We start from the raw sequence: 21,139 nt of genomic DNA on the forward strand, positions 1-21,139 counted from the left end.
CAGATTGTTGACAGACAATATCATAACTAATATATTTACATTTACTACAGATGCCTAAAAAGTATAACAAGATGAGTCTTATTTGGTGGTTGTCAATAGCATTGTTATAGTAAATTGTGGTTACAGTGACAGCAAAATTTCACCGATCTATATGTAATTTTATTTTTAACTTTTAATAATTTATTGTTAAATTGTATTTGTTTAATGTTTTCACTTGATAAGATATGCTTTTTGATTACTGAAATTTAATGTAACTATTAAAACCAGAATACAGAAAAATGAAAAGTCAAACATGGAATTTAAGAATAAATAAAATGGAATTTGGGAAAAATTAATATGGATTTCAAAGGCCCTACATACATACATAGCATTCTGTTGTTTTCTTCCCTCTAATGATACAGGAAAAATAGCAAGTGGAAACTAAGATGATTATTGATCTCAACTGAAATTAACTAGTAAATTAACTAAGTAGATCAATAAGCACTACATCTACATTTAACGCATGCAGTGTCATTGCTGACAGTATAGATTTGTTAAATCTGGCTCTAATGATGTTTACTGCTGTCTCTACTTCAGGATTAAGTAAAAACTGCAAAGATCCCTGTTGTATTGTGAAATATGGCTGCAGTGCTATGGGCTTCCGCAGCCAGTTGTATCTGTTGGTTTTTATGTATTATAATGGAAAAAAATTGACTGTTTGTCTTGTTTTGGTAATATGAACAGCCTCAATAGCAGAAGGGTATCCCGGCAGAATGGTTTTGGCTCGTCTCCCATTATGAGTTTAGCTGTTCAAGCTGGTCTTAGCTGGTCAACTAGCTAACCCACCACTGGGAGGACCAGCTTACCAAAATCACTTTCAGCTTAAATGAGTTAAAACCAGCCAGCCAACATTGAATGTGAAAGATGTCAAACCTGCAGGTTTCTGTGAGAGGTACATATGTTTGTGTCATTGTAATGTCTTTCTTAATCCATTGTAACTGTAATGTATCATAAATATTTTAAATGTGTGTATGAGATGCCTAGATGGTAACTCCCTGTCTGACCTTTTTGTTGCACAGTAAAAGCAAAGTGTTAGATGGGTTGATGGATTATTAATGGAGAGAGAAACACAGCAGTTCGGCAGATGGCTGAATGGGGAGGAAAGGGAATGATCTCTGAGCTCTGTCTGGCGGTGTGCGAATGCATCTTGTTTGTTTGGGTGCAGCTAGTCTCGCATTGCTAGTCTTTTGACCTACAGCGTAAAATCTAAGGGCACGCTCACATTATCCCAACCAAACCGCGCCCAAGGGCACTGGAACCCCAAAGCATGGTTTGTTTGACTAGTGTGAGCTCTCTGTAATGTGCCCAGCTTGCAGAGGTGGATCTGGCGCTATTCACTTGGGCTCAGGCTCGTAACGCGCAGTGGGATCTAGAATCGTGCCAGAACACGACTCAAAAGGAGCGATGTCAACTGCGCTACCACTTACCTTTATCTGCCTTCGTAAAACCTTCTGATGTGAGCAGCAGGGTTACGTGAATGTCTAAGCTGCATGAGGTATGATATGAGTGCGTCCTAATCCAAATAATGGCCAAGAACCACCTACTATCAGTGGCATTGTTTTGTCTCCACCAACCCTGCAAACCATTAAATTGCACCTTTTTCATTGCTAAAAATAATGCTATTTTGTGTATTTGGTATAATACAATGTGTTCACGTGGTTTATGGTTAAAACAATTATTTTCCACCCTACCTTACCAAGAAGTAAACTGTTGCCTTCAATACATGTGTTTGTTGTTGTCCAAGAAAATATATTTATGTTGGAGATGATAACTCGTGTCATTGTTTACTTTGGGGTATGTAGCTTTTGCATATTATTAACATGTACTAATACACACCAAAGGAAATGTAAAAACGTGAATCGGACAATAGGTGCTCTTTAAAGCAATACTCCAGCATAATTTTTTTAATTACCAAATTATTTACTCACCCTTAAGCAATCTTTCAGACGGACACATTTGGAGTTGTTTTTAATAAAGGGAAAACAGGGATCAGGGAACAATCTCTGACATTGAAACAAAAAAGGTCATTAACAGAAGTAATCCACTCGGCTGCTAGGGATTAAAAAGGTTGATTATCGCATATCCATAACTTTATAAACAATAATAACTAGCTTTCGGTAACAACGGCATCTTGATACACGCGATTCATGAGAGTCACTGCGCAACGTATCCATGGCTACAGTACGAATGCTCACTACGCTAAAACTCTCATGTAAATTGCATGAGTCCAAGATGGCGCCACTATCGGAAGCTAGTTATTGCGATAGATTACCAGCAGAATGCTTTTAACCCATTAGAGTAGTGTGGATTACCTCTGTAAATGATGAATGAATTTTTAGGGGTTTAAAGTCAGAAGTTGTTCCCTGAACCCTTGTTTTACCATTATAAAGCTTAAGAGAGCAAGGACATTTGTGACCGATCATGGAAAGTAGGGACACAAGTCGGATCTGGTACATTTGATAACGTTAACGTTGCGTAACGTTACGCAGCTCCGTGTCTCACTCAGAACCTCAAGAATGCGCATTCGCGCAGGAGGATCACATTACACATTGTAGAGATGAGAGATAGAGAGGGAGGTAAGAATGGTGCACATGTCGAAAAAAATTAATAGAAATCTAGAATCAAATTACTAAATTATGTATAGCCATGTCAATCATCTTATTACAATATGTTAACTAGATAACTGGATACAACTTACTGTATAGTTTAATAAAATAATGTATTTTGATTATACAAATCAATTACGACCTAACTATAGTGATTGTTTAACTAACTGCTGACCAGCTTAGGGAATCATGGCTAATTTATAAGACATACCCTATTGCTGAATCAGTATGTTGTTTTTCTTGTTAATTGAGTCTTTTTGGGTAGCCTATCTTATGCCTAAAATTAGTCAAGGAGGTTGAGTCTTACAACTTCCTTCAAAATTTGATCAATTGTGCATACCGGTAATTACATTTGCAACAAATGCATATAGGGTGAAAGACTCTTAAAGACGCATAATTTAAAGTTCAGGTTTTAAAGTTTGGGTCAACCTGTGGCACAGCTTAAAAACTGAAACTTATAAAATCCTGTCAGAGGTCCAAAATGTCTTTGAAACACACCAGTTGCTTTGCTGTCATCAGGATAAAACATGTTACCCCTCGAACCTTCCCTCGTAACAGAGCATCCCCACAAAACAAACCCCAATTTAACCCCTGAACATATATACTATGTTCTCATTATTTTTTTTAACACATCTATAGTTATGCACTGGCACAGAGTTAGACCCTTTTGACTCCACACAGAAACAGCAACGTGTGCGGCATGACATAAGGAACATCCTGGATCTGTTTTTTCGCTCTTCTTTTTTTTTAATGTATTATAGAAGTATCGGATCGGGACTTGGTATCGGCAGATACTCAAAATCAAATGACTCCGACTCGGACTCAAGAGCAAAAAACCCGATTGGGACATCCCTACTTAAAATACATCAGTGCCCTGTGTTTTGCCTCAAAATGGACAAGTAATGTTTTAAGTAAGGCATGTTCGTTAAAACTAGTTATATTTCCTAATTAAACTAAGCTCTAGTCCTAGTTTAAGATAATTCCTGTCCGGGAAACCACCCCTATATATATTTGTAGTAGTAAAGTGCTAGAAATCAATATCCTTTGCTGATAGTTCCTCGTCATTGTGGAGAGTGCAGTTCATGGTTCCATAGCACCCTCACCTGTTTTGACTAATTGATAAATATAGTTTTTTTTAAATGTTACTTTTTTTTAAATTGAGACTTGTAACATTTGGCATCATCATTGTGTCATTTTTATGATGTAAATTGAGTGAGCAAAAGCAGTATCGGCTCCAAATATTGGCTCAAGAAAATCGTCAGCCTGTATCGGTCATTGGCTAAGACTGATGAAACAAAAATTGGTATCTGCTTTGGCACTGAAAATCCATATCGGTCGATCTCTAAAAAAACTTTCTCATTATCTCGAAAGTTGCGCTGCCGACTTGAGTCACTGGTTTCCGTGACGGGTCACATTTACTAATATAACTACAAATGTGTTCGTCTGAAAGATTATGGACATATGTATCTCGGATTGCATGAGGGTGAGTAAATCATAGGGTAATTTTAAAATATGGCTGGAGTATCCCTTTTAATCCATTGATTAGTTCTTCCCTGGACCGTGTAAATGTAATGTTTTCAGGCAGACTGGATCACTCAACTGCTGATTTCTAGCTAATGCTTACACTGGGAATCAGTATGTATCAGACAATGTATAGGCTGTGGACCGTCTGTAGATACTTTATCTAAAGTTCAGGCTTGAGTTGATCCAGTGGACTAGAAAAACATGCAAGACCAGGCCACACATTTATTATTACCAGTTTGCTTTCTCATGGCCTTCAGTACAGAAGCTATATTATAAATAAAGATTCAACATGATCCATGGGATAATAATCGGCAATATGTTTTTTTTTTGGACATCTGACTCCATCTTTTTTTTTAAGTGTGTCATCTGACCCTGTGAAATGTAACAGTTCAGGTCAGCTTGAAAGCCACATGCATGTTCAATTGATGTCCACACATGTTTCACATAAAGGTCTTGTCTGACCTAGATTTTTTATTTGGAAACCATGTAATGTTGAGGCGTGTCATGTGTCCTGACCCCTGGCATGCCTGTGGTTTGTGTTAATGTACACGTGCACTGTGAAGTGGACCGTAGTACCACCTGTTCCCTTGTCCTGAGGTTATTTTTTAATACTGTAGAATCTCATAAAGCCCCAAACACAGAGAAAAACACAAGCACTAAAGTTCATCTAAAACCATGAGCTCCAGAAAAGAATCTGAGCTTGATAGATCTGCAATAAATAGTCAACTGCAATATCCATGAACTGTCTTTATCTTCAGGGTCGATGCTTTTGCTGAAAAGCAGAAAGTACTTTGAATGGATAACTGTAGGTTCACAACAGGCATGTCTCTTAAAAAGAAATGAATCCGCGAGCACGTTACACCTGGTATTAAGATGCGCTTGTTTAGCAACAGGCTTCCTTTGAAGCTAAAGATGAAGTGGCTCTGAAGGGCTAAATGGTTGCCAATTACAAGGACGGTCTACAAAATAGCCTTTACTTTTCTGTTTGTGTGATACGTCCATTAAGAAGCAAGGGGCAAAATGCTCGGTTCTAATGACTGGCTGGTCTGCGTTGGCCTTATAAGTGTTTTTTTGGCCTTTTAATGCATTAACATTTTAAAAGCCAGATCCTAATGTACACTTCAGTGACTAATGCGTGATGCTAGGCTCTCAGCAAGCTGCTTTGTAATCACAGTCATTCACACACACAAAAAAACGAACATTTTGTTTCTGATTTTTCATAGTAAGGCTCTTGTGCACATCATGTTTATTATTTTAAAAGTGCATGTACATGTGTATTTTATCTTAATCTGTTGGGAGTAAATGGTCTATTGCTATTTCACATTGGCCATCTGCTCTATAATGATAAATCCAGAGGCAATATGTAAGGCACATGAAGGTCCGTCCACTTGGTATTTTATTCATCTGGCTTCCCTGCAGCTGTGGCCTGGAGAAAATTGCCTTGTAGGAAATTGAGTGAAAACGAATTCATTTGCCAGGATGTGAGCGTCTCTTTAAGGGAGGGTTGCTGTAAGGAGAGCCCAGCTCAACAGGGCTGACCAGAGCCCCTACTGCCCCATTCACTCAACACCTCACTGGTTGGCCTTATTACCAGCACCTCTATGGCTTGTGTATTCCCTTTCATTTAGATAACTAGGGAAATGTTGCGTACACACAAAATGGCACTGTCATAACACGTATCATTTGAGAGCAATGTTTAGTGCCGTAAAAGCATCAGTATGAATGTAGTCAGATTGTAAATGTCAAACAGGGGCCTTGTAGACAAGGGTACCTGAATACAATATAGCTTACAACAGACAGGGCAATAATTTTCGAGAGAAACCTGAATAGTGCTACTGTATATCAGCATGGGGTTTTAAATGGCTGATTTTTAGGATACTTGGTGAACTATTTCTTTGAAGTTTGTCTGGAAGTAAATCTTCATACATCTCACCTTGGCAAGCACCCGTTCCACGCTACACCTGGGGTCTTTAAAGCATCACTATGTAGTTTTTTTACCTTTAAATAATGTCTCTAAAATTATTTCAGTGATAGAACAACTTTTAACTGGACAAATTGTACTGTTGCTGCAACCTGAGCAGCCTCCTAGCTGCTACAAGCACACTCTGACTGTGCATTCAGACCGCCACCGGCGAGAGCGTCAATAAAAGCTCTGGCTGCCCTGACAACGACGCTAAAGAAAAGTTGTAGTGGACGCTCTGACGCTCAAATGCATTCTCTGAACTCCTCTCAGGCGGAGGTTTCCGCCTTCCGATTGGTTGCCGGTGAACATTTCTGCCTTCCGATTGGTTGCTGCCGAACCGCGTCATATGTCATTACCATAAAGTTGAGCTGATTTCAACTCTCATCGACGCTCACGCTGTACATGACGCGCCGCGCCGCTGCTCGCCGGAGCTCGCCGCCGGCTCTCATTGAAAATGAATAACTTCCGGCCACTTTGACGCTCTCGCCGGTGGCGGTCTGAATGCACAGTTAAAGTGGCGGTGGAGGGGGAGCCCCACCCCTCCCCCTGCCTGCAGAAGAGTGTCTGATACCAGGCACTGTTGCGCTTTTCAACCACATGGGGGAGCTGTAAGTCATTTTTACATGGAAACTACATAGTGTTGCTTTAAGGACCAATTGCAGAAACAAGAAGAACTGAAGCTCATTCATCTGCTGCTTATTAGGTTTGCTGCAGATCATTTAGCAGTTTGGTTATAATGGACAATGGACAGTGTTAATCTGAGGCAATGTAGCTGTGGTTTGAATTTGATCGAACATGTAGATTAAGTATCAGATATGTGCAAACATCACACTCTTCTGCAACCTCCTCCTGGGCCCCTCTAAGTAGACGCTGGTACCAAATTTGAAGCCCTTTCACATGACTCAATGTGCGCTAATGTCAACAGTGTGTTTCTGTGACACCATCTGCAATGCTTTTCACATGTAGGTCAAAAATTACATGACCCTCATGTTTGAAGGTGCAGTAGAGTCTTGATGTCAGGTAAGTCATATGACAGGGCCTTCGCTTTCCCATTTAGTTTGTTTCGTTGTGTCACTTTCACATTATCTGGACCAATGCCAGCTGGATGAGAGATACACCTTTTGTGTTATTATGACCCTCTCTCTCTCTTTCTCTTTCTTCTTTTGTGTACATTCTTGGCTCAGGTTGATTTAAGTGGAGAACGTCCAGTGGATTTTCTGCCCAGTGCTTGTTATCCCCTTTGTCCTATTGTATTTGGCAGCACAGGTGTTTATTCAAGCACAACACTCCACTTTGTGAAAGCTTTGTGTTCAACTTCTGCGTTTGCTGTTTCTTCTGTGTTCTGCGGAGCGTGCTGATAAAACAAAGTTGAAAAAGAGCGAGGGATGCATTCTGAATGTTAGAAGATTTGTTTTGTAGGATCATGATTTGGAGTTCAAAGTTTACATATTTTAAACGTAATGACTTTGGGCACCTAAATGGGTGTTTATGTAATGTTTGACACACAAACTGTGCTTTCTTGGTAACATTTGCGCATATGTTACGACTCTGACACCAAGGTGTGTGTGTGAAGTGGGATTATCCATAGCAGGTTTAAGAAGAGGATGTCACATTATAATAAAGTTGAGATTGTGCCTCTGTGGTGAAAGGCACGGCATGCTTCTTACTGGATTAGCTCTTTATTCCTCTTATCTTTCTTGTGTGCATAATCCTCACAAAACCATCCAGTGTGTACTTTTTCCTGGATCCGGCTCTCTATGGGAAGTCAATGCTAGGAGTCCAGCAGGCACCAGATAGATAGTATGGACTAGCTGGACTCGGTGGGTTAAATAGATTTATATTGGCAGGAGAGATATAGCAAGTAAATTGAGCTCTCTTTTAACCTAACAGGCTGTCCTGCTGCCTGCAAAGGCGGGATCCTAATAGTCATGTGACCTCATAAGCGACTGGGTTGGATCGCTCTATATTGGCAGCTATGCAACACACACATAGCTCTCAAATTGCAGCGTTAGCTTGTTGCTAGCATAACTTAGCAATATTTGTATAAGCATAAACGCTTTATATTAGGGATGTGACGAGATCTCGTGCGACGAGATCTCGCGAGATTAAATGTGTATCGCGAGATTAAGTGTGTCTCGCGAGATTTCTTGTGTAGGTGAAATTCTGGCCGTTTCTCAAAAAAAAAGGCTGCATCCTTCGGAGGTCGCATTTTTAAACTGCATTTACTTCATAAAGACTGTCTTTTGAGAGACTAACAATTATAAAGTTTACTAATAATTTAGTTAATCGCAAATTGTTGTAATATGCTCACGACTTGCGAATGTAATGCTCAGTTAATGATCTGAAATAAACCTTAATGTCGTATGCAGCCTGCATATGCGACCTCCGGAGGAGGCAGTTGCAGGCGCCTTTTTTAAATGATATTCTATGGGCATGGAGCGTTTGCGCGCTGAGCGCCTTGCGGTTTTTGCCGGCGGCCGCAGCACGCGCCTTTGAAGGAACGCTGAGAGCGGAGAAGCGCCCAACGTCATTCGCGTCTTTCCATTGTCCACTCGAATGAGGGGAGATGCGGGCCTTACGTTGTGGTGAGGGAAGTTTACAGTTGCTTTGAAGAACCGGACTCCACTCGCTCACTCTCTCCTGCGTGTTTGTGCACCTCTAACCCTCAAACAAGGTCAGATCAAGCATCCTCTTTTTAAAGTTTCTGCTAATATGACAGTCAACAGCAAAAGAGCGCACGCTTCAATATTTGATTGACAAGACAGCTGACTAGGTGGTTGCCTAGCAATATTAAAAGCCGCGTCGACACGCACTGCTCTTTTTTTTTTTAAAAGGCAGTGCGTCGCGCCTTGCGTTTCCAAGCGTTTAAAGCGTGGTTGGTATAATTAGCCTCTTACTATGCATTATATTCTGTCTTTTACTGCATTTGCTTTTTTGTTTGGGTTTCCAATAATGTTCGTTTGGGAGCTCGTATGAAGTCTGAGACGTGTTGTGTTTTTCTGTAGATCAGTGTCAGATGTGAAGTCTCAGCAGATTAAACCATCACAGAGTTTACATGATTTAATGTCTGCATGTTCATTTCTATTGTAAAGAAATGGACGTATATTAAATATTCAAATGGATTTAAACATTGTTTGGCTAAAAAATAAGCGTTTTTTTTCCGTCTAAAGTGAAAGTGAAAGTGAAGATAGCATCCGAGACGAGTCTACTATCGCCCCCTGCAGGCATTTGTTATAATATATACATAATGCTATTTATTTATAGACCACAAATGTAATGTGTTTGTTAATGTAATGTTGTTTAATGTAACTTGGTTTTAATACTTTATTTGAACCAATTATTATTGCATCTTCGTTATTATGTAATTTTAAAGGCTACTGCTCACTTGGGTCTATTTTTATTACCCAAAAATAACAAATTACTTCATTATCAGTTAGTAAAATAATTGTTAGGGGCAGTCCTTGATTAGTTAAAACATTTAAAAATAACATGATTTCAGTTTCTTATTCATTTATTTTATCATCGAGGGTTTCTTAAAAAGTGTAAAAATATCGTCTCGTCTCGTTCTCGTGAACCCAATCTCGTGTCTCGTCTCGTCTCGTGGATTAAGTGTCTCGTCACACCCCTACTTTATATAAATATCTGATTAAAAAGTTTAAAGTCCCACTGTAGTCAATAATTTTATTAATTAAAACTCATCCATGAACATCATAATAACATATTTAAAAGTTTAAAAGTCATTTTTTCATGCTTCAAAACAGCTGGAATGTAACTGCTCTACATCCTTTCCTCATTTTGTATACACAGATCTATGAATATGCAAACTTGTCTCCGCCTCTACTCAATAGCACAGCTTGGACCATAGAATATGCAAATTTGTCCCCACCTCTACTCTTTCACACCACCTCAGACCATAGATATATATGTAAATAGATGCTACATTTGGCATTTTCAGACACATAGCTAAGTTCAGTTTTACACCATGTATATGTGAACTGCGCGTTTGCAGCACTAATCTTTAAGTGCTGATGTTAACAGGTTACAGGACATAAGCCGAGTTGAATCATTTCAGCGCATTATCTATGCGGTATCTGTACATAATATCTATAACTGGAACCACTAATCCATGCATTCAGTTTAGGGATGCACCGATAGGATTTTTTGGGCCGATACCGATTTAAACAGACAACTTCTGGCCGATACAGATGCCGATATTAAACACTTGTATACAATACTATACAGTTGGTCTATTAGGTAGTTTATTTCTGCATCAAATTATTTTTACTGAACATATATTGGATCTAATTAAAATTCAACCGACCAACATAATAAGAGAGGCACAAATTAAGCTAAAACAAATATAAGAAGATAGCATGATAACCTTCAAAGGTGGTTTTTGCTATTCAGCATTTATTTTATTAACAACATTTACTAATTTTTTTACATATAATGGATTTCTTTATGCAGTTGATTAATACTCAATCGGTATCGGTCTTTCTCGTGCTATTGCTGACATGCCGATGCTTTCAAATTCATCAAAAATTGGCCGATAAATATCGGCGACCGATACATCGGTGCATCAATAATTCAGTTGAGTTGATATGATTGGTTACATGTTTGTGGCGTTGAAAACTTTTGCCGATTTTAAACCGCAGGAATAAGACTGTCTCCTAATGTATGGAGAAAATACTCAGCAATGGTGTTGAATGATGAATTTGCCCATGATTTGTCTTAAAACATATTAAAAACACCACATAGCCATATAAACAACATAAAAACCTGATTTTCCCCACAGTGGACTTTTACTCCTAAAATGCCTAAAACCTATGTTATTCTAGGATAAATACCCTTATCTCCTGAAGGTTTTCAGAAAAAAATACTAAGAATTGTCAACGTCTACCAAAAACTTAATATCTAAGCCTCTGTAGCACTTAGTAACCGGCGGTAGAGGTGATGTTTTGGTGCACAGCATCAGGCACAAATGGGTTAAATGTACATATAACTATGTTTTATTAATGCGTTAATTGAAGTGTATTTGATCTCTTGTTTCATCCACCATGTATGACTTATTTTACCAATCGCAATGCATTCTGGGATCCATGTATCACATGCAGCATGCATTAGAATTGGGCTAAAACAAGGGCAGTGTAATACATTTTGAAACAGCCATCACGTCAGGAACACGACTGTGATGCATTAAAATGCTGCCGTTGTAGACGACGTACTAGGTTTTGAAATGATGAAAAGCTGCTTAGATGTGGATGATGCTTCAACGGTACGGGTTAATGGCGTGTTAGGACGGGCAACTGCGGTCGGAGTGTAGGTAGAACACCTCTGATGAGGGATTTAGGACCTCATTTTCAGCCTACATGAGCCGTCGTTTCACTTTGAAGTCTCTCTGAGCCCGTTAAGCCTTGCTGAAAGGGTTCAAAGATCTGTGAAAGAGACACGAGCAGCAGGAATTCTCTCACATGTGGTCACGGACAAACGCAGCAGAATAGAGAAAAAAGAAAGAGATGATTAGTGAGGAGAGAAACACAAAAGAGAGCCTGTATCTAGTAGAGATGGATTCGAGGTTTTATTGTGTTCATTTCTGGGAGACTTATATAGGTCTGTGTAAGAAGGATAAACTTGTTTGACTTCATTTTAGATTGCATCGGTTTTCTTGAGAATATGTTTAGCAAGTGTTGATGTTTTTGAGTCATTGGGTGCAGACCTCATTTTACTGCAATCCTCTTACTGACTGAAGCGAACCCCTTTGAGCATGAAGAGAACAACTATTACAAGGAGTATAGTATACACGCAGTATGTATTAGGGATGAAAAATGAGTAGGCCATACCTGAATACTCCGATGCGTTAAATACATTTACATTTAAGCATTTGGCAGACACTTTTATCCAAAGCAACTTACAGTACAATACGAGGGATACATTTTTTTCAGTATGTGTGTTCCTGGGTTTGAACCCATGACCCCAAGCATGACTGCCCACTCCGTGATAATGTCATTTATCCGGACATGTCAAATATAAACCAGGTTTCAGAGGCATTGGAGCGCGGTACTTACAAATGAATATACGGTAAATGATAGTTGTAATAGTTCTAATCTGTAATAGTTACAAAGTTGTCGACCATGGTAGTGCTTCATAGAAACAATATTTTGTTATTGTGGTCATTCCTTTTAGCAGCGCTCAGACAGCTAGACGCCATGTTTTTGTCATACAGTGGTACTTAGATGCCCATCCAGAAAGAGACAGTCTGTTTTAACTTGCCTTGGTAGACAGTACTAAAAATGTATTGAATTGTGAAAGCCATCCCACAATGCACCGGGATACGATGAAAATGAGACGGAGGTCTACAACCGCTTGCATCCCTCTAAGGCATCATTTTCAAAATCTTTCTTACATTTAATTCATTTAAATAATATCAACAGGACTGTTTGAGCTTTGAGTTTATGAAGAGATTTCGTCTCATCTTAAGAGCCTTGAGCAGTGATGTTTTTGAAAAGACGTCACATTTAGAATGCAAATCCCATTAAACTGCTTTTTGGCAAAACCCGAGTAAAGAAAACAGGGAAAAATTTCAAGAAATCAAATGGATTCGTGAGCTCAAGCAGAAATGCATCCCGCTACTGAGCGCCTGACAAAACCGCACAATGAAAGTGCCAGGGGGACGTGGGAATAAAGATGGAGCAGCTTTGCATATATTGTAAATATGGCTCCACACACCCAGAAATGAATGTCCTGCATTTCATATAGCTTTTTCGACTGGCTGGGCGCAGCTCAGTCTTTGAGCCAGTTCATTTTTCATCTAAATAGCCTTTCCGGGCATGCACGCTCCTGCTCGGAGGCTGAAGTCCATTGACTGCCGCTGTGATGGAAGTGAATGGTTGGCTGAGTGAAAGAGAACAGTGGCATTAACTTAAAAAATGCTACTTTGGTGATTTATTGATGAAGGGAATTGTGCCTAAAGACACACAGTTTGTCCTAATGACTCACTTGCTCTATCTTGCACTGGGGTTCGGTTTCTTAACGATCCGGTGGCTGCAATAAGGGGTTGCACAAATTACATCCGCAGTCCACTGGCGATGACTTCTTTGCTACTCCAGGGTCCTGCAATCTCCTATTACTGAACCATGGTCAATTTACCCCCTTTGGTGTATTATACAGTACAGCTCTGTGTAACTCTCTTCATTTCCTGCTGCCCTGTTTTGTTCACCCAACAGGAAACCATGTCGCCCATCTTTCCTTTTGGGTTTCCCTACAAGCTACTTTCTCCTAGGAATAGGCAATGATTGATCAACATCTTTAACAACATTTAAGACCCAAAATGTGCACATATCAGGTTATAGTATCCCCACTATCTCAATCTTTGGTACATGATGTGTGCATGTGCATGGCAAAGCCTATGAATAGTGCAACATCTAGATTATGTCCCTGAACACACACATACTCAAGGGTCGTGCACATTGGTGTCGCTGGTCTCGGTGCACGTAGGAGGCTACAAAGTGTGTATGCGAGTGTGAATCGAAGGGTTTTTACACACTGCTAGATCAGTCTCTCAGCTCCTTGAGGCTGTGGCATTTAGTCTCCCCTCCAAAACCTTTGCTGTCTACTGCATGCATAGGCAGCTGCCTGCTAAAGCAGCATGTTTCCTGCAATAAGTGGCCGATTCAAAACGCTTTGCATAGGCAGCAAATCTGCATGCCTTACAAACCTTTCAAAACTTGAACACATTCCTAGGATACCATCTGGCCAACCAACTTAACCAGCTAAGCATCACTGGCCAGACTGGGAGACCAGCTTAAACAAGCAAAAACCAATTAAAGATGCATTTTGACACTGAGCGCATCACAATATATTATGGGATAGCTTTATTGGTGTTTTAGAGTGTCTGAACAAAGTTATCTTCAATAGCCACACTTTTAAGTCTTTGCATCACATGTGTGCCGGTAATGTCCTTAAATGCTGCCTATGAATAGGTTTTGGACCAGAGCCCCAATCTTACCACAACCTATTAAACAGACTGCAACGGGATTCTGCTCTGACATCTCCACAGAGAAAAGATATCATAATGCCTGCTGTGGTCATGTCTCCGCTCATGGAAAGCTTTTATATTGATCTGATGATCACAGACCCAGAGCTTATTGTGTCTTATTCCTCATTTCCTGCCATCCCGTTGAGATGCTCTGTGCTTTTTTCTTTTCTTGCAGTTGAGTAGTTTATACTTAACACAGGCTAATACAGTTAATACTTTTCAGAACGCATACACATTCACGGTCGGCCACACCAGTACAGCTGTGCCTCCAGCTGCTCACACAGACAGGAAGCAGCACGTCACCCCCCGTCTGCCTGCACTAAAAGACCCGTGTTGTTTTGTATGCAGCACAGCTGAGGTACTGACTGGGGTCCCTGTCCTGACCTGGAAGAGAACAGCATACGCACACAAAAAGGACTTATGAGGCTTTCCACTGAGTTTATGGCTTCATACTGAGCTACAGATATTTACACATATCAGGGTTTCCCGCAGAAAATTTGATAGTTAAGGTGGTAGGGTTGGGCGGGTGGGTGTGGGCCGAGGGCGTGGCAATCAAAGGGGCAGGGCGTATACGTCATGATGAAAATTAAAATATTTTTATTTAAAAAACTAAAAAAACTTAGTTTCTTCAAAATTATGACAAAAAATGAACCCATACTAGATTATTAATGAATTAAATGTTTTTACCTCTAAAGGGAATAGCTGCGTGGTGAAGTGAAACTAAAGGGTTAATTAACACAAACTGAAGCAGATGTTGTAGTACGTCTGGCGAACAATGATATAAAGCGCAAAAATTGTAAAAACTGATTTTTTCCCACTATTAATTACATTATCTTAAAGGAGTGTAACTACTGTAGCATGTAAATAACAGCAGGTTGCTCAAACAACAAAATCACCAGCTAACTTACTTTAAAATTGCAAGAACTATAGACTAATACAATAACAGGCTTAAATAACCCCAAAACATAAGTCCACTTACAGTTCTCACGGACACGCGTTTTATCAACTGGCTATCCTCCAGACATGAAGGACCACGTCTTATCTCATTTCGGCCGTGTGGTGCGCGTGCTCGCTCGTGGTGTGAAGCGTGTCCGCGCTATTCTCCGAGATATTTTATCAACTGGCTAGTTATCCTACAGACAGTGACGGTCCGGACCACGTCTTTCTCATTTCGGCCGTGTGGCGCTTGTCCCTCCTCCACCGATATGCCCTTGACGGCCTTTTGTGCAGTGAATGTTTTTTGTTTTTTTTGTTTTTTGGATGACCTAGTTAAGGCGGTAGTGTTTCCAAGCTCAGGCGACCCGCCTTAACTAAAATGTGCTGCGGGAAACCCTGCATATGTACATTTTCATTAAGCTGCTATTTTGTGTACACATTTGAAATAAGAAAATTCTCTCAATTTATTCATAATCATGCCAACCCAGATGCATACGACTTTCTTTCTTTTGTTACATACAAATGTTGTCTTGTTTTCTCATACATTTTGGCCCCTAATAAGCTCTAAATATTAATTGTTTTCATTCACAAACATATTGTTTTACTTCAGTAAACCCATTGGAGTCATTAATGGATGGATGTGCTTTTTGGGACTTTGTCCTGTTGAGCCCCATTTAGACATAAACATAGTTTCAGTGCCAAACCTAACTTCTAGACTTCCGCATGGAATCAATAACAACAGAGTCGCTCTAGAGAAGATTATTTCTGAAATCAGCAGTCAAAGTTCCATGATATGTGAATAATGCAGCTCACTTCAACCTTTTAATGTTGACATAATTACAATCCCAGAGATGCTTCACTGTAAAAAAAGTTTTTTAACTATATTTTATGTTACATCAACTCATCACTTGTTATGATTAAAAATCACACAGTAATGGTACATTCACACAGGGCGTAAGCATTATCGCTTAATGGAAGGCTTGTCTGAAGCGTGACCAACAGCCAATTACAGTGGCCGCCCGCAACACATGCTCCGGTCTTGTATAAACTTAATTGGCTGGCTTGCAATAGGTTATTTGCATAAGATGATCTGATTGGCTGACGCACACATTGACGCTTGAAAAGTTGCGAGCAGAACAGATCCACAATTCGGTTCGGCAATGCATGACGTCACCCATTAAAAGTAAAGGAGAAGCGTAAATGCTTATGCCCCGTGTGAATGTATAAATTGGGTTGCTAATCTTGCACCTCTGCTCAATATGTCCTCCACTGAACATCGTTAGTCCCTCATTGCTCCTTATCTCCAGTTGGGACAGAATTCCTAAATCTGAAGCTCAAAGTTCAGCAAGTTAAACCTTCTATCCGATATACATAATACATCTTAAAATTGTATCAGATTTATCTCAGCTTTAAGATCACAGGGTATCAGATTGAAATCTAGCATCTTTAAAGTTTTACTTTATAGTATTAGAGATAAAGTGGATCCACTCTAAGACTGTATTTACTAGACCGAGCTTTAAGGAATAATATATCTAATCATTAAATATAGGTGATGTACTTACCCTTATATTTATTACCCTCTTCAGTGTAGTCTATTTGAGGCATTTCCTATACGCCAGATCTTCAAAAGTCCCACAATAGCTTAGTTCAGTGTTCTTCACTCCCAGTCCTGGAGAGCCGGTGTCCTGCAGAGTTTAGCTCCAACCTTAATCAAACACACCTGCAAGCTAATCAATGTCTTCATGATCACTAGAAAATGATCTGTTTCAAATGAACAGGTAGGTGTGTTTGATTAAGGTTGGAGCTAAACTCTGCAGGACACCGGCTCTCCAGGATTGGGAGTGAAGAACACTGGCTTAGTTCATAAAAAAGGAGCATTTATTCACTACTGTCTTTTCATGTTGAACACAAAAATTCACATATTTAAAATGATATGAGGGTGAGTAAAAATGACAGACTTTTCATTTATTCCTTTTTTTTACAGATCAATGACAGGTATAAACAGCCTCAACGAAAACCCCAAGTGCACGTTTACAAAACCAGTACAGTCTTGTGCACTGCACATAACAACAATAAAAGTGTTAAAGAAATTGATGATATCCCATCTGATGTGACACTCGGGTCACATGGCTCAGATTGCACGGATGACCACATATGAAAGGGTCCAAATCAGATTAGCAAAGATTGGATTTTAGGTGTTCGCACCACATCGAGAAATGAGATCTGTGCCACACATAGTCAGAAAAAATATTGGATTTGGGGCCGCCAAGTGGCGTTCTTTCTTAAAATGACTTACTCGGGGTCACTGGACCGGCCACAGCCTCCTAATTGGCTAACATTTCCCACCCAAGCTCCTCTGTGCTCTCTACGTGAGTGAGTGCAAGCACTCTGGCTTGCATCAAATGAGCAGAAGATATTTTTGTAATTGCTCCGCTGGGTTTGGAGTTGTGGGGTGTGGTGATGGTGGTAATGGCCTGGGTCAATTTGTTCTGTTTGACTGTGTATTTTTGAGGGGTGTCGAGTTACTCTCCTGATCCTGGAGCTGCAGCATCATGACTTGTGCCTATATACACAGAGGCTCCATTAAAGTGGTTTAGGACTAGACGTGTGAGAGGCAATTAAAGCAAGACAAACGGCAGGCATGGGAGGGAGAATGTGAGAGTCTCTCATGTAGCCCTATTTATCAGAGCCTACAGCCTAGAATTTTGTGCTGACCAAAAACTAGACTGTAGTCTGAGACTAGACTGTTTTGGTTCATGGTTTGACAGTATTAGATTCGGCGTGATCTAGTTTCTTATATGCTGGTATCTTTTATCACTTGTTTTGCTTTGACACATATTGTTGGCATGTTTTTGAAGTGGCTGATGTTACTGTGTTCTCTCGTCGTTCCCGTGAGATTCTCATTGCAGCCATTTGTAGGATAATAATAGGATGGGTATTAGCTCTGTGATTAGTGCATACTGCCCAATTAGCAGGGGTTCAGATTAGTCACATCCGGAGGAAGGTTTAAACCAGAAGCATCATTCCCATTTTAAGATAGGAATTTTGAATGCAAAATAAATAATTCGGTCAGTCCTTTTGAGCCCTGTTGGCACAGCTTGGCATTCATTATCATGTATAATTTTTTCCCCAGACTTTTCATTCTGTATATACATTTTGAATGCATGTTTTTTTTTAATTGACCAAGTGAGCAGGACCTCGCTAATGTTGTGAAATTAAACATTCAGGAAATACCTCACTTCTGTTAGCACCCAGCAGCTGGGAAGGTTCCTGTGGTTTTGTAATAATGTAACACAAACAATACATTTTAATAAACACAGTTTAAAAGTCATTTGTCCCAGCCCATTTCTCAGCATAGAGAGATAACACGTTTTATGTGAAGAGCAGGTTTTATATGTGATTTATATTTAATGCTGCAGAGCTGATGGCAGACCAGCGCTGGTTATTCTGGTAAAGTCTTCTGTGACCCACATGAAAATGCTTTTTTCATCATCAGCTGCTTTAAATTGAGAAACGAGCCTGATGTATACATTTCCAAAATGCTTGTGAATGTAATATCATATGAAATCTTCATTCTGCTTTAATCAGACTTGATGATTTATGGTCACTTTCATCTACTGAATGGCAGGGATTAAACATTGGGCTGTCACTAGGCGTACTTGAACTGCAAAATGGACTTTGATGCTGTTAAAGGTTGTAAACGCTGTTTGATCAAACTCCATAATCATATTTAGAGGCATAATAACTCAACTCAACTTATTTTACAACTATTGGTCATTCTGAGAGTTGTATGAGCAAAAGCTTTAAATACTGTGCATATTGTATGGAACCATAAATCAGTTGTTTTGCGAAAGGCTGTGTTATGTCTCTCATTCCCTGGGGCAAACCCCCCTCTGTGTGTTTTTCCAGTAAATGGCCTTGTTAAACGAGCACTTCCCAGCCCTGTTCCTGGAGGACCCCCAGTGGAGCACATTTTGACTGTTTCTAATCAAACACACCTGAAATCATTTGCAGAAAACGTCTATGATCTGAACTGGGTACATGTTTGTCAGATAAGGAAGACATTAAAAATGTATCTTTGGGGTCCTCCACGGAACAAGCTTGGGAACCTTTGAGTTTAACTACAGGAGATGACACTTTCCCTCTTTCTGCTGTTTTTAGAAAGTTGGTTTTAATCACACATTTTGTCTTTTTTAAATATATACCTATCCTTAAATGGATAGGTTTGGTGATAGGTCAGTTTACACATTGTCGTACGGCCCTACCCCTCTAGCTGGTCAGAATAATATACATGTATGCTGCAGTGTAAACCAGTATGTTTGCCTGGGCCATTCATTTCAGTTTCTGAAAAGCCACATCCCGCAGTGTTTAGCTCTAACTTAACTGAAACGCACCTAAACCAGCTAATCAAGGTCTTCAGGATTATTTGATAACTACAGGCAGGTGTGTTTGGTTAGGGTTGGAACTAAACTGTGTGGAACATAGCCCTCCAGGAACAGAATTAAAAAGCCCTGCTTTATGCCAGTAGTCAATTTAAAAGAGAACAATAAACCATGATATAGTGTGCATGAAAGGTCAGACTAATAAAGAGTAATGTGAATAGTTAGTCACTTATAGCTTGTTATATATTATTAAGAGCGCGAGAGAGGGGCCTAAAAAAGACAAAAATTAGATCACCATTACACGTTGGGAATTTCCAAGAAGAACAGAGTCAAAGTAACCCACCTCTCCATCAGCATCTGAAATCTCTAAAATGCTGCCTTCGAAAGGGAAGGAAGGTAGTAAAGCACAACCAAATCCAATGTTTGGTTTACTTCCTGTCTCCTGAGATACCTTCATTGCCATTCTATGGTGTTGTTGGAAAAATAATATGGCGGCCAAGTAAGCGACTGGAGTACAAATTTTGTAAATAAGGTTATATTTTCACTTTTTACACCCCTTGATTGCATTTCTAGCGAGAAATTAGTATTGTAGTTTTCAAATTTGGGATTAATTATCACAAATGCGCGCTCTGTTTATATTTCAAACAGAATTCCATTATGCTGCATTGCTGCCTATAAAGGCTGTCTGAATGTGTTTCCCGAGATGCCTTCATGCCACCGAAGATTGCCTCATGAGACACAGTCTTAGTTATTTGTATTATGGTTTTCTTTCATTGGTGCCTTGCAGTTTTTGGAGATTCTGGTTGTGGTGGTATGAGGAAATCATAGGCATTTATGTGTGGGAGTGGGACACAAAGAGAGAAGGAAACAGAATGTGAGATAAAGGCCACTTTCAGTCCACCAGTGGAAAATGCACAAACTGTCCCAGAGATGCAGATGCGTACGCATATTTAGGAGTAATTAAATCACTGACGTCTCTTCTGAGCCACAGGGAACGTTCACCCGCACACATTCATTGTCACAGACACGTATCATACGTGACGCGGTAGCAGATGGGCTGCGTCTTTTTCACGTTACAGATTGGACAATGAGATCTGAGGAATGGCTTTCTCGCTGTTCCCTCATTCCAACTGTTCACACTTGTCTTATTCCACATATTATTTAACTCGGACAGACTTGTACTCAGTTTAAATATCAGTCAACACATTTTACTTTGTTCGGCACACTTCTAGTCTGTCTCAATGATGCAGGTGTCGTAAAACTCTTGAAAGCAGAGACAAATGTGCCAGGCACACTTTGAATTAATTTGTTTATTAATTTGTCATAACCATTACTGGGATATAAAAAGGTTTGATTTGTTTATCATTTTTGCATAATAATTTTTTTTTAACTGTATTGTTTTATGTTTTAATGACTGCTACTATTGTTATTTTATTCTGTAGATTTTAGAATATAATAGTAAAGATTCAGTAGGGGTGACCTCATGGTGTTCTTCTACCTCAGTTGGTAGAGCACTGCATTAGCATCGCAAAGGTCATGGGTTTGATCCGCAGGGAATGCACATACTGATAAAGTGTGTAGCTTTAATGTATTGTAAGTAACTTTGATAAAAGCATCTATCAAATGTCAGTGTTGAAATGTCAAATGTATCCAG

General features: G+C 39.7%; 1 protein-coding gene across 1 annotated transcript in view; it reads left to right on the forward strand.

Moving 5' to 3' along the window:
- Window positions 1–21,139, forward strand: part of igsf3 (immunoglobulin superfamily, member 3) — a 173,855-nt gene that overhangs the window by 12,939 nt on the left and 139,777 nt on the right. The gene's annotated exons all lie outside the window — the stretch shown is intronic.

The sequence above is a fragment of the Paramisgurnus dabryanus genome, chromosome 15, assembly GCF_030506205.2.
Source record: "Paramisgurnus dabryanus chromosome 15, PD_genome_1.1, whole genome shotgun sequence".
Classification (NCBI taxonomy): domain Eukaryota; kingdom Metazoa; phylum Chordata; class Actinopteri; order Cypriniformes; family Cobitidae; genus Paramisgurnus; species Paramisgurnus dabryanus.